The following is a 24,253-nucleotide window of genomic DNA, read 5'->3' on the forward strand; positions in this document are numbered from 1 at the left end:
GTTTGAATGATGTCTGTGAGTATAACAGAACTCATATGGCAGGCAAAAACCTGAGAAAGAATCCAACCAGGAAGTGGGAAATCTGAGGTTTGTAGTTTTTCAACTCAGCCCCCATTGAAGATACAATGGGATATTAGTTATGTTTCACTTCCCAAGGCTTCTACTAGATGTCAACAGTATTTACAACTTGTTTTGAGGATTCTACTCTAAAGGAGGGGCTCATAAGAGCTCTTTGAGTGAGTGGTCTGGCAGAGTGCCACAGCCTCGGTCTGGCGCGCTCACGTGAAAGGTAGCTACGTTTCATTTGTACAGACAAAGGAATTGTCCGGTTGGAACATTAATGAAGTTTTATGTTAAAAACATCCTAAAGATTGATTCCATACTTAGTTTGGCATGTTTCTACGGGCTGTAACGGACCTTTTTGAACTTTTCGTCCAAAAGCGCGACCTGAACGCGCTTTTGGATTTGTTTACCAAACTCCCTAACAAAAGAAGATATTTGGACATAACTGATGGACATTATCGAACAAATCAAACATTTATGGTGGAACTGGGTTTCCTGGGAGTGCATTCTGATGAAGATCATCAAAGGTAAGTGAATATTTCAAATGCTATTTCTGAGTAATGTTGACTACCCAATATGGCGGGTATCTTTTTGGCTGCTTTGTTGTCTAAAGGCTGTACTCAGATTATTGCATGGTTTGCTTTCTCCGTAAAGTTTTTTTGAAATCTGACACAGCGGTTGCATTAAGGAGAAGTTTATCTAAAGTTCCATGTATAATAGTTGTATCTTTATCAATGTTTATTTTGAGTATTTCTGTAATTTGATGTGGCTCTCGGCACAATCACCGCTTGTTTTAGAACTACTGAACGTAACGCGCCAATGTAAACTCAGATTTTTTTATATAAATATGAACTTTATCAAACAAAACATACATGTATTGTGTAACATGAAGTCCTATGAGTGTCATCTGATGAAGATCATCAAAGGTTAGTGATTCATTTTATCTCTATTTCTGCTTTTTGTGACTCCTCTCTTTGGCTGGAAAAATGGCTGTGTTTTTCTGTGGCTTGGTGGTGACCTAACATAATCGTTTGTGGTGCTTTCGCTGTAAATCCTTTTTGAAATCAGACACTGTGGCTGGATTAACGAGAATTGTATCTTTAAAATGATGTAAAATACTTGTATGCTTGAGGAATTTTAATTATGAGATTTTTGTTATTTTGAATTTGGCGCCCTGCACTTTCACTGGCTGTTGCGGGGGTCCTAGACAGGTTTTAAGCTGACATTTATTTGGATATATCCATAACAATGAGCTAATGAGGCGTGATTTCGCCTGACATAGAAAATGTGCTCACTCGTCAGGACACTTGTTCAGAGGAGCTATCCAACAACACATCTAACATAATCACTTCAAACTGAAGCTGGAACGACAGCAAACTAGCTGCACTTTGTTTCATTTGTCCTTTTTTCAATTGACATTTCTTTGTATATATCCATAAAAATGATGCCAGCTGATTCATGATTTCGACTGGCTGAGAAACGTTGCCTGCCTGTCTGTCTCGTCCCGATTCCCGACACGTTCATTACTATGGGACAGCTTGAATATTGAAACAATGTTGCAAATGTACGAGAGACAGACAGCAAGGATTTTACAGATTTCCGCTGTTGAAAACTAAATATTAGTCTAAAAGAAATGTGAGATAATGTCCAGATGCTTTTTATAGTGGAGATCAAGTTTATAAATTGCCTGGCTGGGCTGATGAGACAGTGGATTGCGCAGTCAGATGGAACAGAGTAAATAGGCACTTTAACATCATAGATTCAGTCGATGGTAACTTGTGGAATAGACACCGGCTAAAATGCGGTTTTAACCAATCAGCATTCAGGATTAGACCCACCCGTTGTGTAATACCTCGCAATAGAGTATTCTAATCATTAGGTTTGGAAGTGAATTCACAATTTACAGTCAACTATTTCCAATCAGCAAAGTAAAAGAGATAATGTCCCCTCTCAGCAAAAACTCATATCATGATTATCAACAAGCCCCACATGAAAGACGTTTGCCTTGTGTTCATGAACGATGGTTGAAGGATTTAGTAGTCAGTCAGTCTGTCCACGTGCACATAGTTCTCACAATGTGTGTTTGTATCCGTGTGTGTTTGTGTGTCTGTGTGTGTCCGTGCCAGTGCGCGTGTGTCCGTGTGTGTGTGTTTGTGTGTCCGTGTCACGGTCTTCAAAATGAGCGGATCAAGGCGCAGCGTGAGTATAGTTCCACATATTTATTTAAGTGAAACTAACAAAACAAAAATAACAAAACTTACAAAGACCGTGAGGACGTAGTGCCCAAACACACTAACAAACAAAATCCCACAAATGCAGGTGGGGAAAAAGCATACCTAAATATGATCCCCAATTATAGGCAACGATTACCAGCTGCCTCTAATTGGGAACCACACAAACCACCAACGTAGAAATCTAAAAACTAGATAACCCCCCCAGTCACGCTCTGACTTAAACACCATAGAGAACCGAGGGCTCTCTATGGTCAGGGCGTGACAGTGTGTGTGTGTGTAATAACGGTACTACTAGTGCCATTCTACTAGTCATTATTTTGATAAACACTTTATTAAATAATACTCAACACAATGTTGACTAGTGTTCAATTTACTAGTGGGTGGAAAATGGTCCTAAGAGGTGGGGGGTGAGGGGAGGGGTCAACATCTAAATAAATAAATTAAAGAAGTCTTAGTGGACAGTATAATATTTACATGACATTAATATTTTCATTCTGAGTATATTTAAAAAATATATTTTTCTATTTTGAAAACTTGGATACGATATTTCACCTACTTTTCTCCTTGAGAACTACCTTAGTTTGACCTGTTAGGGAGCAAATGGAGAACTTTCAACGCTAAGACAATGTTGTTAAAAGGTTTGAATATTTTCCAGAACAGATAACTGATACAGTCCTTCAATAATCCTCCTACATAGTGAAGAACAGGTGACCACTGAAGGTGCTGTGGCGATTTACGTCATCATATATCTTTCTCCCAGCCCAGAGATGCATGTAGACCACATCTCCTACCTCCAGCAGCAGTGACACTCCATTGGAGGAATTAATACTTCCACTAGCTTGTACAGCATGTGCAATAGCTATATGATGTCCATTCTTATGCAAGGCTGCAGCTGTAGGAACTGAACTATCACCCCATGCATAGATGTAAAACCTGAAGAGGTAGAGTCCTCTCACTGGTGCTGTGAAGATCCCTGTATCAGAACACAACATTCACATAGAAACAGTCATCAGAGATGATACGAGGACAGAGGATTATTAATAACTATGTTTTCACACAGACTTATAAATACTGATGATGTGAATATAGTGTACCTGTATTGGGGTTATAAGCATTGCCAATGTTTGAGTAGATATTTCTGTAGACCAGGGTGATTGCAGTGTTGAAGGGTCCAGTGTGTCCATGTTGACCAGGTGCTGCTAGTGAGGCTGAGAAAGCCACCTTCCTGTCTGTGGGACAGAGATGAGTCAGCACTACTTTATCTAACTGGACACTAGTTGGTGTAGATTAGACATGTTATCAACAATAAGGTCAGTCATTCAGACCATATATATATATATTAATAGTGTCAGAACTAATACTTCATTTTCCTCCCATTACCTTGACTGTTTCTCTTCAGAACTTCAACGTGTCTCTCAGTGATGTCAGAACGAGTCTCCATGGAGTTTAGTTTCACTGCTTGTGCTGAAATCAGATACATGAACAATAAACAAGTCAGTGAGATTTAGTATAAATGACTCATGATGCCATCTTAATTAGTAGAAAATAAACTTTGGGTTTGTACCAAGACTCAGATTAAGACCTTTATGTAACAACAACAGCTGTGAAAGAGATCATTCTGATTTACCTTCATTCCTATTGGTCAGTTCCTCCACCTGGCTCTCACTGTCTGTCAGTCGGCTCTCACTGTCTGTCAGTCGGCTCTCACTGGCTGTCAGTCGACTCTCACTGTCTGTCAGTTGTTTCTCACTGTCTGTCAGTCGGCTCTCACTGTCTGTCAGTCGACTCTCACTGGCTGTCAGTCGGCTCTCACTGGCTGTCAGTCGGCTCTCACTGTCTCTCAGTCGGGCCTCCACGGCTCCCAGTTCAGTCTTTGTGTGTCTCAGCTCAACTCTCTGCTCTGCCATCATGGTGCTCATCTCTCTCAGCACAGTGTGGATGTCAGGCTGGCAGGTTTGCTGGCTGTGTGTTAATGCAGCTTCAGCTCTCTGTTGGTCAGTCTGAATGTCATTCCCTCTGCTCTCTCTGTCCTCATAGTCAACCTGCTGGATCTCATTCACACTGACTCCATCTCTGTCTTTGTGGACCTGGGCTCCAGACAGACAGCAGTGCAGCAACACCAGCAGAGATACAACACTCTTCATTCTCATTCCTGGATGATGATGTCCTCTTCTTGTGGTTATTTCTGATGTTATTTTGGAGCCTCAGTTGTCCCCTTTATATCCTGTCCTCTTCAACCATGACCTGGTGATAACTGGGACACGTGTAGATATGAAGCCTAACAACAAGGTGGTAAATCAGACTGATTCACCTCATGATCACTTTTATCTGATTTCTATGGTCCTGTAATAACCATGTGACACAGCAAACGAACAAAGGATACATTCAATTCATACCAATAAATGATTTACCTGCATTTTGGCTTCAAGTAATAATTCATAATATAGATTCTAATCATTACGTATGAACTGTAATCACAGTGTGTGTGTGTGTGTGCGTGTGCGTGTGCGTGTGCATGTGTGTGTGTGTGTGTGTCAGTCTGAATTGAAACTGAGTCATAATTATTATATATTTTTAACACTTTATTTCACAATACTCAACACAGTGTTTACTAGTCTTCAATGTACAGCAGGAAATATATGTAGGAAAAGGAAAATCTGTTTCGTTACATTGATTAAAGACATCATACTGTACAGTATAATATTTACCAGACATTTACATTTTCATCCTGAGTCATTTGTTATAAATTTCCTAATTTCAAGACTCTGATATGCTATGTATTTCTTCTGTTATTTTTTTTAAAGTTTCATTAAGTTGTCTTGTTTTTCCAAATCAACAAACAAAACACATTCACAGATGTGTCTGACATAAATAATATAATAAAATATAAAAACAAACAAACAACATATATGCAGCAGTACTATCTGTGATCATGTTAGCTATTTCCAGCTTTAGCTGAGACAACGAGCAAATCATGAGTTTTTACAGCACCTTACACAACATGTACAGTGCCTTCGGAAAGTATTCAGACCCCTTGACTTTTCCACATTTTGTTACGTTACAGCCTTATTCTAAAATTGATCAAATATCAAAACATCCTCAGCAATCAAAACATAAAGACACGGGTTCACATCAAACTGTACATCTAGTATTTTGTGTATAGAAGTATGTATAGATTGCCAAAATGTGGTAATCTCTCTTCAACTCCAAAATACATGCATATAGGTTCCACTTTCAGAGGTACATCTCGTCCAATCAGGAGAAATGTCTGTATTCATTCTATTGAGTCTCACTGGGGTGTAATGACATGTGTATAAACATTTATAATTAGATTCTTTCATTTTTACATTAGTAGAGGAGCAGTATACCTTGTAGCAAACATCCACCCATAACTCATCACTGATCGTCAGACAGAGATCCTTTTCCCAGATTCTATTCACCGTAGTAAAGGAGGAGCCTACGTTCTCAGAAAGGAGTCTATAGATAAAGGAGATTTAGTCTTTGATGGATTGTGCTGTAGCAAGAAGGGTCTCAACTTCATTCAGCTGAGCTCTAAACCTCCCCTTGGAAGTGAATGAGGAAATGACCTGTCTAATTTGAAGATATATATTATTTTATTATCTTGGCACATTGAATTCACTGCAGAGCTCTTTAAAGAATTTCAGTGTAGTTATGTTGTGATGAAACACGTCTGTGAAAAGGTCCTGATCCCCAGAATACACCAAAGATTCAAGTTGGCATCCCTCAGGACTTTTGGCATGTCTGGGTTGTATACTACAGTGCATAGTTAATCGGAATCCCTCAGGTCTTTTGCCAAGTCTGGGTTGCATACGATGTGAGTGGCATCCCTCAGGGCTTTTGGCAAGTTTCAGTTGCAAACTATAGGTGAGTGGCATCCCTCAGGGCATTTGGCAAGTCTGGGTTGCATACTATAGGTGAGTGGCATCCCTCAGGGCTTTTGGCAAGTCTGGGCTGCATACTATAGGTGAGTGGCATCCTTCATGGCTTTTGGCAAGTCTGGGTTGTATACTATAGCTGAGTGGCATCCCTCAGGGCTTTTAGCAAGTCTGGGTTGCATACTATAGGTGAGTGGCATCCCTCAGGGCTTTTGGCAAGTCTGGGCTGCATACTATAGGTGAGTGGCATCCTTCATGGCTTTTGGAAAGTCTGGGTTGTATACTATAGGTGAGTGGCATCCCTCAGGGCTTTTAGCAAGTCTGGGCTGCATACTATAGGTGAGTGGCATCCCTCAGGGCTTTTAGCAAGTCTGGGTTGTATACTATAGGTGAGTGGCATCCTTCATGGTTTTTAGCAAGTCTGGGTTGTATACTATAGGTGAGTGGCATCCCTCAGGGCATTTGGCAAGTCTGAGATACATACTATAGGTGAGTGGCATCCCTCAGGACTTTTGGCAAGTCTGGGTTGCATACTATAGGTGAGTGGCATCACTCAGGGCTTTTGGCAAGTCTGGGTTGCATATCATAAGCGAGTGAATCTGGGAGGAAATGCCAAGGTATTTCCTACAGTCCTTCCATGCTAGTGCTGTAAATCACAAAGGTTTTGGCTATATTGCCCACTTCACTAACGTTATTCATGAATATAATTGAGTTTAGGGCAATGAACCACATGAATGGCCATCTATCTGAAACCACATTGAGTTTGGTCTGTTTGTGATCCATGTTAACATGTTGCATATTTGGGTAGACCAGTAGTACAATTGAAGCCAGGGAATGGCAAGACCACCCTTAGATTCAGGGTTCGATAGAGTGGAGAACTTGATCCTAGGTTTTTTATTGCCCCATATTGGTGATGCTTCAGTTGCTTGTGTTTTTTTTATTAACTGGGAGATAACATGGGAGCATCTGAAATAAATAGTTCAATCTAGGGAGGATGTTCATACAGATAAAATTGATTCTTCCCACTATGCTGATTGGGAGGGAGATCCAGAATCAGAGATCATTCTTGATTGGATGGGAGGGAGGGATTTCTCAGTGTTGGATATGTAGAGTAAGACATCATCCTGTACTGAAGGCCGTCTGCAGAAACATTCATAATACTTGGATTGCTCCTCATCAACTCCTCCAAAGGCTCCGCCCCCAGCCAGTAGAGCAGGGGGGACAGAAAGCATCCTTGTAACACCTGGAACACCTTCTCAGCCTCCAGTGAAGCCAGCAGGACGGGCGTGGACACTTTCTCAGCATCCAGTGAAGCCAGCAGGACAGGGGTGTGGAACACCTTCTCAGGATCCAGTGAAGCCAGCAGGACGGGCGTGGACACTTTCTCAGCATCCAGTGAAGCCAGCAGGACAGGGGTATGGAACACCTTCTCAGCCTCCAGTGAAGCCAGCAGGACGGGCGTGGACACTTTCTCAGCTTCCAGTGAAGCCAGCAGGGCAGGGGTATGGAACACCTTCTCAGCCTCCAGTGAAGCCAGCAGGACAGGGGTATGGAACACCTTCTCAGCTTCCAGTGAAGCCAGCAGGACAGGGGCATGGAACACCTTCTCAGCCTCCTGTGAAGCCAGCAGGACAGGGGTATGGAACACCTTCTCAGCTTCCAGTGAAGCCAGCAGGACAGGGGCATGGAACACCCTCTCAGCCTCCAGTGAAGCCAGCAGGACAGGGGTGTGGAACACCTTCTCAGCCTCCAGTGAAGCCAGCGGGACAGGGTGTGGAACACCTTCTCAGCCTCCAGTGAAGCCAGCAGGACAGGGGTGTGGAACACCTTCTCAGCCTCCTGTGAAGCCAGCAGGACAGGGGTGTGGAACACCTTCTCAGCCTCCTGTGAAGCCAGCAGGACAGGGTGTGGAACACCTTCTCAGCCTCCAGTGAAGCCAGCAGGAGAGGGGTGTGGAACACCTTCTCAGCCTCCTGTGAAGCCAGCAGGACATGGTGTGGAACACCTTCTCAGCCTCCAGTGAAGCCAGCAGGACAGGGGTCTTCTGTGCGTTTACTTGATCTATAATTTTGTGAAGAAGAGTGTTTAGTCTTACAGTGAGCAATTTGGTAATTATTTTGTAGTGGAAATCCAACAAGATTATGGGCCAGAAGGAGCAACACTGTAATGAGGGCTGTGTACATAGAGTCTGGGAAAGCTCTGTTTTAACAACACTGTAATGAGGGCTGTGTACATAGAGTCTGTGAAAGCTCTGTTTTAACAACACTGTAATGAGGGCTGTGTACATAGAGTCTGGGAAAGCTCTGTTTTAACAACACTGTAATGAGGGCTGTGTACATAGAGTCTGGGAAAGCTCTGTTTTAACAACACTGTAATGAGGGCTGTGTACATAGAGTCTGGGAAAGCTCAGTTTTAACAACACTGTAATGAGGGCTGTGTACATAGAGTCTGTGAAAGCTCTGTTTTAACAACACTGTAATGAGGGCTGTGTACATAGAGTCTGTGAAAGCTCTGTTTTAACAACACTGTAATGAGGACTGTGTACATAGAGTCTGGGAAAGCTCTGTTTTAACAACACTGTAATGAGGGCTGTGTACATAGAGTCTGGGAAAGCTCTGTTTTAACAACACTGTAATGAGGGCTGTGTACATGGAGTCTGGGAAAGCTCTGTTTTAACAACACTGTAATGAGGGCTGTGTACATGGAGTCTGGGAAAGCTTTGTTTTTGCAAAAATCATCCAGCATTGGCATGAAAATTGGGCTAAGCTTGGGCCAAAAAGCTTTGTAGAACTCTCTGGAAAATCTGTCTGGGCCTGGGGACTTGTTAGGTGGCATGGAGATAATTGCCTCTAGGACCTCCTCAGGAGTGAAGGAGGAGTTGATATCTTCTTGGTTGGTCTCTGCTAGTTTTGGTAGCGAGTTTCCCTCTAGGAAGGAATGGATTTCTGCATACGTATGTTTTCTCTCAGATGTTTATAATAAGCCTAGGCGTCCCGCTAGCGGGACAACTTCCGGTGAAACTGGAGTGCGCGCAATTCAAATAAATAATCATAAAAATTATGGATAATAAATATTTGTTCCATATAAGTGTCTTATGTCGGTTGAAAGCTTAAATTCTTGTTAATCTAACTGCACTGTCTGATTTACAGTAGCTATTACAGCGAAAACATGCCATGTGATTGTTTGAGGACAGCGCCCCACATCAAAATATTTTCCACCGGCACAGGTTTCGATTAAATATTCACTTACTTTTTGAAAAGGTTTCTTTGATTTGTCATCCAAAGGGTCCCAGCTATAACATGTAGTGTTGTTTTGTTAGATATAATCCTTCTTTATATCCCAAAAAGTCAGTTTAGTTGGCGCCCTCGATTTGAGTAATCCACTCGTTCAACATGCAGAGAAAGGAATCCGAAAATCTACCCCTAAACTTTGTTTCAACAAGTCAAAATACGTTTCTATTTACTCCTCAGATTCCCTAAAATGTAATCAAACTATAATATTTCTTACGGAAAGAAGAATGTTCGATTTTAGCAGGTGCAACCTGTCATCATGGCGCGCGCAAACACGAATTTCCAAGACTGTGTCCCTGTACTAAAACTAATATTTCTTATTCGTTTTTGAAGTTACAAGCCTGAAACCTTGAACATAGAGTGCTGACACCCTGTGGAAGCCATAAGAATTGCATCCAGGGAGCTAATTCTCAGTATGACATTATACTTGCCATTCTAAGAGGATGGTCTCTCTCTCAAAAACATTCCGGTAGGTTTTCTCTTGGATTATCTCCTACCATATCTATTGTATTATATTCTCCTACATTATTTTAACATTTCTACAAACTTCAAAGTGTTTTCTTTCCAATGGTACCAATTATATGCATATCCTGGCTTCAGGGCCTGAGCAACAGGCAGTTTACTTTGGGCACGTCAATTTGGAAATTGAGAAAAAAGGGACCTAGCCCTAAGAAGTTGCCATCGAGTTTGATGTTGAGTTCTGTACGTTGGGATCTCAGCTCAGAAAGGATGTGTTCGACAGAGGACGAGGTTAGCAGATGTTGGGCCTCGGGGAGGGACGGGTCCTCATACTCCTGGCTAATAGGTGCTAGCTTTTTCTGAAGCTAGCTGTTTCTTGGAGGCTTTTTCTGCGGCTATTTCTCGAGTCCGGGTAAAAATGTCACATGTAACGTCACCTTTTGTAGCCACAATGGCTTTTCTGACTAAAGCTAATGGGGTTCAACTTGAAATGGAGGTAAGATTACAAATTGGAAATGACTTTGGCCATTTCAATTGTTTGGACATGATATAGAAAGAAACACACCTGTCTATAGAAGGTCCCACAGTTGACAGTGCATGTTAGCGCAGGAACTATACCATGAAGTCCAAGGAACTGTCTGTAGATCTCTGAGATAGGATTGTGATGAAGCATATATCTGGTGAAGGGTATAAAACAATTTATAGAGTGTTAAACATTTCCAAGAGCACAGTGTCTCCATTATTAAGAAAATGAAAAAATATGGAACTACCCAGACTGACCAAACTGAGCAACCGGGCAAGAAGGACCTTGGTCAGGGAGGTGACCAAGAACCCAATGACCACTCTGACATTACTACAGAGTTCCTTGGTTGAGATGGGAGAACCTGCCAGAAGGACAACAGTCTCTACAGCACTTCACCAATCTGGGCTTTATGGGAGAGTGGCCAGACAGAAGCCACTCCTGAGAAAAAGGCACATGACAGCACACCTGGAGATTGCAAAAAGGCATGTGAAAGACTCTGAGAGCATAAGGCAAATGTTTCTGTGGTCTGATGAGATAAAAATGTCACTCTTTGGCCTGAATGCAAAGCGCTGTCTGGTGAAAACCAGGCACAGCTCATCACCCGTCTAACACCAACCTTTTGTGAAGCATGGTGGTGGCAGCATCATGCTATGGGGATGCTTTTCAGCGTCAAGGAAACTTGTAACGATAGAGTGAACAATGAATGGAGCCCAAAACAGGTAAATCCTTGATGAGAACCTGCTTCAGAGTGCAAACGACCTTAGACTGAGCCAAGATCTTTGTTCCAACAGGACAATGATCCCAAGCATACAGCCAAAACAACGCTGGAATGGCTTCAGAACAAGAATGTGAAAGTCCTTGAGTGGCCCAGCCAAAGCCCAGACTTGAATCACATTGAAAATCTGTGGAAAGACTTGAAGATTGCTATTCACCGCCGCTCCCCTTTATATCCTGTCCTCATAAACCATGACCTGGTGATAACAGGGACACATGTAGATATGAAGCATTAAGGTGATAAATCAAACTGATTCACCTCATGATTACTATTATATGATTGCAATGGTCCTATAATAACCATGTGACACAGCAAACAGAATATAGAATGCCTAAATGTCAATACCAGTTTTATAATATATTTACCTTTGCCTTTTGGTCTAAATTGTTATTTAAGTGATAATTCCCGAGAAGCCAGTTTTTGGATGCTATATTGGCACGGTAGGCCCGAGACGAAGTCAAGGTCTTAAGGTTAATTGGGCTCCCGACTGGAGCAGTGGTCTAAGACTTTGCATCTCAGCACAGTCGTGTCACTGCAGTACCTGGTTCAAATCCAAGCTGCATCACATCTGGCTGTAATTCTGTGTCCCATAGAGCAGTACACAATTGGCCTGTGGTAGTCCGTCATTGTAAATAAGAATTTGTTCTTAACTGACTTGCCTAGTTAAAAAAAAATGATTTAAGTGATAATGCCCGAGAAGCCAGTGTTTGGAGAATATATTGGCACAGGTGTTGTTAGGCCCGAGATAAAGTGGAGGGCCAGCAAACCATGCCAATATATCCTCCAAATACCGGCTTTGAGGGCATTATCACTTCTATACAATGGGTTACCAACATATTCAAATAATAATAAGGCCATGCAGCCGAAACGCGTCGTTTTTTAAAAACTTTGTTTCTATTGAACATGCCATACTAAAAAAGGCATTTTAATTAATTATATGAAGAGTGACTTGGTCCTCCATTCTTTTTGATATTCAAATAATTATTGAAATATGTTTAATTTTATTTTTATGCATTTATTCATACTATTTCATCCTTCCACAAGATATAGTCACATACAAATCTAGGGTTGCTTCCCAAGCCGGCTGGTCGTTCGTTCTATCGTTTGGTTGCTTGAGACTCGACCCAGTCGTTCAGCTTTTTTGTTCTGTATCAGTCGTTCGTCCTAAATGTTCCATTGCCATACTGGCTGGCAACGTTCTTATCCCTAGCCTACTACAGCTAACGTGCAGTCACGTCAAACAGTGCAGCCAGAATAATAACAAAGTAGATGCATTTGCATTTGTTAGGGGGCAGTATTGGGTAGCTTGGATGAAAAACGTGTCCAAATTAAGCTGCCTGCTACTCAGCCGTAAAAGCCGTACATTTGGATAGAAAACACTCTGAAGTTTCTAAAACTGTTTGAATGATGTCTGTGAGTATAACATAACTCATATGGCAGGCAAAAACCTGAGAAAGAATCCAACCAGGAAGTGGGAAATCTGAGGTTTGTAGTTTTTCAACTCAGCCCCCATTGAAGATACAATGGGATATTAGTTATGTTTCACTTCCCAAGGCTTCTACTAGATGTCAACAGTATTTACAACTTGTTTTGAGGATTCTACTCTAAAGGAGGGGCTCATAAGAGCTCTTTGAGTGAGTGGTCTGGCAGAGTGCCACAGCCTCGGTCTGGCGCGCTCACGTGAAAGGTAGCTACGTTTCATTTGTACAGACAAAGGAATTGTCCGGTTGGAACATTAATGAAGTTTTATGTTAAAAACATCCTAAAGATTGATTCCATACTTAGTTTGGCATGTTTCTACGGGCTGTAACGGACCTTTTTGAACTTTTCGTCCAAAAGCGCGACCTGAACGCGCTTTTGGATTTGTTTACCAAACTCCCTAACAAAAGAAGATATTTGGACATAACTGATGGACATTATCGAACAAATCAAACATTTATGGTGGAACTGGGTTTCCTGGGAGTGCATTCTGATGAAGATCATCAAAGGTAAGTGAATATTTCAAATGCTATTTCTGAGTAATGTTGACTACCCAATATGGCGGGTATCTTTTTGGCTGCTTTGTTGTCTAAAGGCTGTACTCAGATTATTGCATGGTTTGCTTTCTCCGTAAAGTTTTTTTGAAATCTGACACAGCGGTTGCATTAAGGAGAAGTTTATCTAAAGTTCCATGTATAATAGTTGTATCTTTATCAATGTTTATTTTGAGTATTTCTGTAATTTGATGTGGCTCTCGGCACAATCACCGCTTGTTTTAGAACTACTGAACGTAACGCGCCAATGTAAACTCAGATTTTTTTATATAAATATGAACTTTATCAAACAAAACATACATGTATTGTGTAACATGAAGTCCTATGAGTGTCATCTGATGAAGATCATCAAAGGTTAGTGATTCATTTTATCTCTATTTCTGCTTTTTGTGACTCCTCTCTTTGGCTGGAAAAATGGCTGTGTTTTTCTGTGGCTTGGTGGTGACCTAACATAATCGTTTGTGGTGCTTTCGCTGTAAATCCTTTTTGAAATCAGACACTGTGGCTGGATTAACGAGAATTGTATCTTTAAAATGATGTAAAATACTTGTATGCTTGAGGAATTTTAATTATGAGATTTTTGTTATTTTGAATTTGGCGCCCTGCACTTTCACTGGCTGTTGCGGGGGTCCTAGACAGGTTTTAAGCTGACATTTATTTGGATATATCCATAACAATGAGCTAATGAGGCGTGATTTCGCCTGACATAGAAAATGTGCTCACTCGTCAGGACACTTGTTCAGAGGAGCTATCCAACAACACATCTAACATAATCACTTCAAACTGAAGCTGGAACGACAGCAAACTAGCTGCACTTTGTTTCATTTGTCCTTTTTTCAATTGACATTTCTTTGTATATATCCATAAAAATGATGCCAGCTGATTCATGATTTCGACTGGCTGAGAAACGTTGCCTGCCTGTCTGTCTCGTCCCGATTCCCGACACGTTCATTACTATGGGACAGCTTGAATATTGAAACAATGTTGCAAATGTACGAGAGACAGACAGCAAGGATTTTACAGATTTCCGCTGTTGAAAACTAAATATTAGTCTAAAAGAAATGTGAGATAATGTCCAGATGCTTTTTATAGTGGAGATCAAGTTTATAAATTGCCTGGCTGGGCTGATGAGACAGTGGATTGCGCAGTCAGATGGAACAGAGTAAATAGGCACTTTAACATCATAGATTCAGTCGATGGTAACTTGTGGAATAGACACCGGCTAAAATGCGGTTTTAACCAATCAGCATTCAGGATTAGACCCACCCGTTGTGTAATACCTCGCAATAGAGTATTCTAATCATTAGGTTTGGAAGTGAATTCACAATTTACAGTCAACTATTTCCAATCAGCAAAGTAAAAGAGATAATGTCCCCTCTCAGCAAAAACTCATATCATGATTATCAACAAGCCCCACATGAAAGACGTTTGCCTTGTGTTCATGAACGATGGTTGAAGGATTTAGTAGTCAGTCAGTCTGTCCACGTGCACATAGTTCTCACAATGTGTGTTTGTATCCGTGTGTGTTTGTGTGTCTGTGTGTGTCCGTGCCAGTGCGCGTGTGTCCGTGTGTGTGTGTTTGTGTGTCCGTGTCACGGTCTTCAAAATGAGCGGATCAAGGCGCAGCGTGAGTATAGTTCCACATATTTATTTAAGTGAAACTAACAAAACAAAAATAACAAAACTTACAAAGACCGTGAGGACGTAGTGCCCAAACACACTAACAAACAAAATCCCACAAATGCAGGTGGGGAAAAAGCATACCTAAATATGATCCCCAATTATAGGCAACGATTACCAGCTGCCTCTAATTGGGAACCACACAAACCACCAACGTAGAAATCTAAAAACTAGATAACCCCCCCAGTCACGCTCTGACTTAAACACCATAGAGAACCGAGGGCTCTCTATGGTCAGGGCGTGACAGTGTGTGTGTGTGTAATAACGGTACTACTAGTGCCATTCTACTAGTCATTATTTTGATAAACACTTTATTAAATAATACTCAACACAATGTTGACTAGTGTTCAATTTACTAGTGGGTGGAAAATGGTCCTAAGAGGTGGGGGGTGAGGGGAGGGGTCAACATCTAAATAAATAAATTAAAGAAGTCTTAGTGGACAGTATAATATTTACATGACATTAATATTTTCATTCTGAGTATATTTAAAAAATATATTTTTCTATTTTGAAAACTTGGATACGATATTTCACCTACTTTTCTCCTTGAGAACTACCTTAGTTTGACCTGTTAGGGAGCAAATGGAGAACTTTCAACGCTAAGACAATGTTGTTAAAAGGTTTGAATATTTTCCAGAACAGATAACTGATACAGTCCTTCAATAATCCTCCTACATAGTGAAGAACAGGTGACCACTGAAGGTGCTGTGGCGATTTACGTCATCATATATCTTTCTCCCAGCCCAGAGATGCATGTAGACCACATCTCCTACCTCCAGCAGCCGTGACACTCCATTGGAGGAATTAATACTTCCACTAGCTTGTACAGCATGTGCAATAGCTATATGATGTCCATTCTTATGCAAGGCTGCAGCTGTAGGAACTGAACTATCACCCCATGCATAGATGTAAAACCTGAAGAGGTAGAGTCCTCTCACTGGTGCTGTGAAGATCCCTGTATCAGAACACAACATTCACATAGAAACAGTCATCAGAGATGATACGAGGACAGAGGATTATTAATAACTATGTTTTCACACAGATTTATAAATACTGATGATATGAATATAGTGGACCTGTAGTGGGGTTATAAGCATTGCCAATGTTTGAGTAGATTTTTCTGTAGACCAGGGTGATTCCAGTGTTGAAGGGTCCAGTGTTTCCTCCTTGACCAGGTGCTGCTAGTGAGGCTGAGAAAGCCACCTTCCTGTCTGTGGGACAGAGATGAGTCAGCACTACTTTATCTAACTGGACACTAGTTGGTGTAGATTAGACATTTTATCAACAATAAGGTCAGTCATTCACACCATATATATATATATATATTAATAGTGTCAGAACTAATACTTCATTTTCCTCCCATTACCTTGACTGTTTCTCTTCAGAACTTCAACGTGTCTCTCAGTGATGTCAGAACGAGTCTCCATGGAGTTTAGTTTCACTGCTTGTGCTGAAATCAGATACATGAACAATAAACAAGTCAGTGAGATTTAGTATAAATGACTCATGATGTCATCTTAATTAGTATAAAATACACTTTGGGTCTGTACCTAGACTCAGATTAAGACCCTCGTGTTATAACAACAGCTATGAAAGAGATCATTCTGATTTACCTTCATTCCTATTGGTCAGTTCCTCCACCTGGCTCTCACTGTCTGTCAGTCGGCTCTCACTGTCTGTCAGTCGGCTCTCACTGGCTCTGTCGGGCCTCCATGGCTCCCAGTTCAGTCTTTGTGTGTCTCAGCTCAACTCTCTGCTCTGCCATCATGGTGCTCATCTCTCTCAGCACAGTGTGGATGTCAGGCTGGCAGGTTTGCTGGCTGTGTGTTAATGCAGCTTCAGCTCTCTGTTTGTCAGTCTGAATGTCTTTCCCTCTGCGCTCTCTGTCCTCATAGTCAACCTGCTGGATCTCATTCACACTGACTCCATCTCTGTCTTTGTGGACCTGGGCTCCAGACAGACAGCAGTGCAGCAACACCAGCAGAGATACAACACTCTTCATTCTCATTCCTGGATGATGATGTCCTCTTCTTGTGGTTATTTCTGATGTTATTTTGGAGTCTCAGTTGTCCCCTTTATATCCTGTCCTCTTCAACCATGACCTGGTGATAACTGGGACACGTGTAGATATGAAGTCTAACAACAAGGTGGTAAATTAAACTGATTCACCTCATGATCACTTTCATCTGATTTCTATGGTCCTGTAATAACCATGTGACAAAGCAAACAGAACATAGAATGTCTAAATGTCAATAGCAGGTTTATAATATAATGACCTTTGCCTTTTGGTCTCATTGGTTCTTACCTCATAATATAGTCTTCTAATCATTAGGTTTGGAAGTGAATGAATGATTTACAATCAAATATGTTTCATAAACAAAGTTAAACAGAAATGTGTTCTCTCAGCAAAACTCATCATGATATACAGTATCAACAAGCCACACCTGAAAGTCTTTTGTCTTGTGTTCATGGATGGTGTCAATGTTTACATGGTTTTGGATGACGGTATCAGTGCTCACTTGTGCACAAATGTGTGTGTGAGAGAGACAGAGAGAGACTATGTGTATGACATGATTAGTTATTTTTCCTGTCTTTTGATACTTTATTACACAACACAGTGTTCACTAGTCTTCTAGGTACTTTATTACACAACACAGTGTTCACTAGTCTTCCAGGTACTTTATTACACAACACAGTGTCCACTAGTCTTCTAGGTACTTTATTACACAACACAGTGTTCACTAGTCTTCTAGGTACTTTATTACACAACACAGTGTTCACTAGTCTTCTAGGTACTTTATTACACAACACAGTGTTCACTAGTCTTCTAGGTACTTTATTACACAACACAGTGTTCACTAGTCTTCCATGTACTTTATTACACAACACAGTGTTCACTAGTCTTCTAGGTACTTTATTACACAACACAGTGTTCACTGGTCTTCTTGGTACTTTATTACACAACACAGTGTTCACTAGTCTTCTAGGTACTTTATTACACAACACAGTGTTCACTAGTCTTCTAGGTACTTTATTACACAACACAGTGTTCACTAGTCTTCCAGGTACTTTATTACACAACACAGTGTTCACTAGTCTTCCAGGTACTTTATTACACAACACAGTGTTCACTAGTCTAACAGGTACTTTATTACACAACACAGTGTTCACTAGTCTTCCAGGTACTTTATTACACAACACAGTGTTCACTAGTCTTCCAGGTACTTTATTACACAACACAGTGTTCACTAGTCTAACAGGTACTTTATTACACAACACAGTGTTCACTAGTCTTCCAGGTACTTTATTACACAACACAGTGTTCACTAGTCTTCCAGGTACTTTATTACACAACACAGTGTTCACTAGTCTTCTAGGTACTTTATTACACAACACAGTGTTCACTAGTCTTCCAGGTACTTTAATACACAACACAGTGTTCACTAGTCTTCTAGGTACTTTATTACACAACACAGTGTTCACTAGTCGAATAGGTACATTATTACACAACACAGTCTAGGGGCAGTAGGAGAAATTGCATGACATAAATGATCTAACATCAGCATTTTTTCAACATAATTTGTAGCTACAGTATAATATTGGGTAACACTTTCCTTGACACCCAGTGTCATAACATGTTATAACACTGTCATAACCATGTCATAATATGTCAACAGCTGACACATCGTGTCATTACTATGTCATTATATGGTCATAACATTGTCACGACACATAATAATACCTGTTGTGACATATGTTGTGCTATTTTATGGCTGGTTATGACACCCACATAAGAGTGTCAAAACCCACATTTATTGAAATTTGTTTTTTTCCTGCCAAGAAGTTTCATTTTGTTTGAATTTTTTTTTTCTTAAATCCTTTGTTGTGTAATTTAACAGTCTTATGTAGGTGTCATAACCAGCCATAAAATAATGCAATATATGTCATAACAGGTCTCAATATAGACATGTCATGTTTAAAGTCATGTTTTTATTTTATCATATTTTAAATAACTTGTAGAAATTACACTTTATGACACGGTCATGAATCATCAAGACCATCCTGTGTCAACTTACTTGGACTAAGAAAATAAACTTTATGAAACTGTCAAGAATTATTATAACCATCATAATCATATAAGCCTGATAAGCCTATCATGTACATGTCCTTATATCATCCCAGCCATTAGTAACAGAGCATTGGTGTAGGTGCATGTCTGAAATCAATGTGTGTGCAATTACAAATATTATTTAATATGGTCAATAAAAAATACATATAGAACTTAAATATACTGTTGACAAGTAGGCTTTGGTGAAATGGAATGTTTTGCCTTGTGTGGCTGGATTAGTGGGTTTTAACAGTCTTATGTAGGTGTCATAACCAGCCATAAAATAATGCAATATATGTCATAACAGGTCTCAATATAGACATGTCATGACAGTGTTAAGACCATATTATTACAGGTTATGACATGTTGTTACCTGTTATGACACATTATGACATGGTTATGACCGCGTCATAACGTGTTATGATGCTGGGCGTCAAGTAAAGTGTTACCTAATATTGACATGACAAAGAAAACACACATCAGGTAGTATTTTACCAATCCTCCTACATGGTGAAAAGTAGATGACCACTGAAGGTGCTGTGGTGACTTTCATTATCATATATCTTTCTCCCAGACCAGAGATGCATGTTGACCACATCTCCTACCTCCAGCAGCAGTGACACTCCATTGGAGGAACTCATTTCACCACTATCATGGAGAGCATGTGCAATAGCCATATGATGTCCATTCTTATGCAACACTGCAGTTGTAGGAACTAAACTATCACCGTGTCCATAGACGTAAAACCTGAAGAGGTAGAGTCCTCTCACTGGTGCTGTGAAGATCCCTGTATCAGAACACAACATTCACATAGAAACAGTCATCAGAGATGATACGAGGACAGAGGATTATTAATAACTATGTTTTCACACAGACTTATAAATACTGATGATGTGAATATAGTGGACCTGTAGTGGGGTTATAAGCATTGCCAATGTTTGAGTAGATATTTCTGTAGACCAGGGTGATTCCAGTGTTGAAGGGTCCAGTGTGTCCTTGTTGACCAGGTGGTGCTAGTGAGGCTGAGAAAGCCACCTTCCTGTCTGTGGGACAGAGATGAGTCAGCACTACTTTATCTAACTGGACACTAGTTGGTGTAGATTAGACATGTTATCAACAATAAGGTCAGTCATTCAGACCATATATATATATATATTAATAGTGTCAGAACTAATACTTCATTTTCCTCCCATTACCTTGACTGTTTCTCTTCAGAACTTCAACGTGTCTCTCAGTGATGTCAGAACGAGTCTCCATGGAGTTTAGTTTCACTGCTTGTGCTGAAATCAGATACATGAACAATAAACAAGTCAGTGAGATTTAGTATAAATGACTCATGATGTCATCTTAATTAGTATAAAATACACTTTGGGTTTGTACCAAGACTCAGATTAAGACCTTTGTGTTATAACAACAGCTATGAAAGAGATTATTCTGATTTACCTTCATTCATTTTGATCAAGTCCTCCACCTGGCTCTCACTGGCTGTCAGTCGACTCTCACTGGCTGTCAGTCGACTCTCACTGGCTGTCAGTAAGTTCTCACTGGCTGTCAGTCGGCTCTCACTGTCTGTCAGTCGGCTCTCACTGGCTCTCAGTCGGGCCTCCATGGCTCCCAGTTCAGTCTTTGTGTGTCTCAGCTCAACTCTCTGCTCTGCCATCATGGTGCTCATCTCTCTCAGCACAGTGTGGATGTCAGGCTGGCAGGTTTGCTGGCTGTGTGTTAATGCAGCTTCAGCTCTCTGTTTGTCCGTCTGAATGTCATTCCCTCTGCTCTCTCTGTCCTCATAGTCAACCTGCTGGATCTCATTCACACTGACTCCATCTCTGTCTTTGTGGACCTGGGCTCCAGACAGACAGCAGTGCAGCAACACCAGCAGAGATACAACACTCTTCATTCTCATTCCTGGATGATGATGTCCTCTTCTTGTGGTTATTTCTGATGTTATTTTGGAGTCTCAGTTGTCCCCTTTATATCCTGTCCTCTTCAACCATGACCTGGTGATTACTGGGACACGTGTAGATATGAAGTCTAACAACAAGGTGGTAAATCAGACTGATTCACCTCATGATCACTTTCATCTGATTTCTATGGTCCTATAATAACCATGTGACACAGCAAACAGAACATAGAATGTCTAAATGTCAATAGCAAGTTTATAATATAATGACCTTTGCCTTTTGGTCTCATTGGTTATTACGTCATAATATAGTCTTCTAATCATTAGGTTTGGAATGAATATACGATTTACAATCAAATATGTTTCATAAACAAAGTAAAACAGGAAGGTGCTCTCTCAGCAAAACTCATATCATGATGTACAGTATCAACAAGCCACACCTGAAAGACGTTTGTCTCGTGTTCATGGATGGTGTCAATGTTTACATGGTTTTGGATGACAGTGTCAGTGCTCACTTGTGCACAAATGTGTGTGACAGAGAGGAGAGACAGACAGAGAGAGACAGTATGTATGACATTATTAGTGATTTTTCCTGTCCTTTGATACTGTATTACACAACACAGTGTTCACTAGTCTTCGAGGTACTTTATTACACAACACAGTGTTCACTAGTCTAACAGGTACTTTATTCCACAACACAGTGTTCACTAGTCTTCTAGGTACTTTATTACACAACACAGTGTTCACTAGTCTTCCAGGTACTTTATTACACAACACAGTGTTCACTAGTCTTCTAGGTACTTTATAACACAACACAGTGTTCACTAGTCTTCCAGGTACTTTATTACACAACACAGTGTTCACTAGTCTAACAGGTACTTTATTACACAACACAGTGTTCACCAGTCTTCTAGGTACTTTATTACACAACACAGTGTTCACTAGTCTTCCAGGTACTTTATTACACAACACAGTGTTCACTAGTCTTCTAGGTACTTTATTACACAACACAGTGTTCACTAGTCTTCTAGGTACTTTATTACACAACACAGTGTTCACTAGTCTTCTAGGTACTTTATTACACAACACAGTGTTCACTAGTCTTCTAGGTACTTTATTACACAACACAGTGTTCACTAGTCTTCTAGGTACTTTATTACACAACACAGTGTTCACTAGTCTAACAGGTACTTTATTACACAACACAGTGTTCACTAGTCTTCTAGGTACTTTATTACACAACACAGTGTTCACTAGTCTTCTAGGTACTTTATTACACAACACAGTGTTCACTAGTCTAACAGGTACTTTATTACACAACACAGTGTTCACTGGTCTAACAGGTACTTTATTACACATCACAGTGTTCACTAGTCTTCTAGGTACTTTATTACACAACACAGTGTTCACTAGTCTAACAGGTGCAGTAGGAGAAATTGCATGATAGAAATGATAGAAAATCAGCATTTATTCATCACAATTTGTTGCTACAGTATACTATTGGGTAACACTTTACACCCAGTGTCATAGCAGAGTATGACACGGTCATAACCATGTCATAATATGTCATAACAGCTGACACATCTTAGCCTGTTATAGCCTGTTATAATATGGTCACAACACTGTCATGGCCCATTACACCTGTTGTGACATATTGTGCTATTTTATGGCTGGTTATGACACCTACATACTGTAAATAATTTGTTTCCCTGCCATGAAGTTTCCTTTCGTTTGAAAGTTTATTTCTTCAATACTTTGTTGTTGTTGTCGTTGTTGCAATTATTTCTTTACAGTCATGTTTTTTGGTCATCATATTTTAAATAACTTGTAGAAATTACCCTTTATGAAACTGTGGAGAAGCATTATGACCATCATAATCATATACTGTGAACCAGAAAAGTCTATCATGTACATTATATGCCCTTATAGCAGTCATCAGTCACAAAGAGGGTGTCTTGTCCTGCTCCTGAAATCTGCTCCTAAATTCATCCCAGTCATTACTAACAGAGCAACACAGTGTTCTGTTACAGTGGGTCCGCTCTACAGCGCCCTCTCTCTCCTGCAGAGAGGATAAGGGGTGAAGTTGGTCATTTTATGACGGTCATAAATTCCCTGCAGAAACTCTCTTCACTGGACATGCAGTATTGAGAGAGGATTTACTCTGTAGAACAAAGGCATTGTTAAACAAAATTAAACAATATTTCTGAAATCCAAGCGGTTGGAGTGGTCCGTGGGTACTCAAAGAACAATTATCAGATCATTTGTGTTTGAGGATCTCATGAAGGACAGAATAACAACATAACTGTATCTCTGAATGTATATGTTTCCTAGTTGTCAGGGTCACATCCAAATATGGGAAGATGATATATGATTAAATATGAAACTATTTGTGAGAAGATGTAATGTGATGTTAGCCTTCTAAATGAGATTGTTTTTCATATGAAGTCTTAAACAAAATTTGCCCGTGGTGCCCCGACTTCCTAGTTAATTCATGTTTACATGATTAGTTCAATCGCGTAATAATTACACAGAGAATTGATTTGATAATATAACAGTCTTCACTTTAATGATAGTCCAAAGACACGACAGTGTAATAACCAACCATAAAATAACGCAATGTATGGCACAACAGGTCTCAATATATATGTGTCATGACAGTGTTACGACCATAGTATAACAGGTTATGACAAGTTGTCAGCTGTTATGACACATTATGACATGGTTAGGTAGTATTTTACAAATCCTCCTACCTAGTCAAAAGTTGACTCTGAGGGTGTAAAAGCAAAAGATTCTCACATGGTGAAGAGCAGATGACCACTGAAGGTGCTGTGGCGATTTACATCATCATATAACTTTCTCCCAGCCCAGAGATTCATGTTGACCACATCTCCTACCTCCAGCAGCAGTGACACTCCATTAGAGGAACTAATACTTCCACTAGCTTGTACAGCATATGCAACAGCTATATGATGTCCATTCTTATGCAAGGCTGCAGTTGTACGAGCTGAACTATCACCCCATCCATAGACGTAAACCCTGAAGACGTAGAGTCCTCTCACTGGTGCTGTGAAGATCCCTGTATCAGAACACAACATTCACATAGAAACAGTCATCAGAGATGATACAAGGACAGAGGATTATTAATTACTATGTTTTCACACAGACTTATAAATACTGATGGTGTAAATATAGTGTACCTGTAGTGGGGTTATAAGCATTGCCAATGTTTGACTAGATATTTCTGTAGACCAGGGTGATTGCAGTGTTGAAGGGTCCAGTGTGTCCTCCTTGA

This window comes from Salvelinus namaycush, chromosome 11 (assembly GCF_016432855.1).
Source record: "Salvelinus namaycush isolate Seneca chromosome 11, SaNama_1.0, whole genome shotgun sequence".
In the NCBI taxonomy this organism is placed as follows: Eukaryota; Metazoa; Chordata; class Actinopteri; order Salmoniformes; family Salmonidae; genus Salvelinus; species Salvelinus namaycush.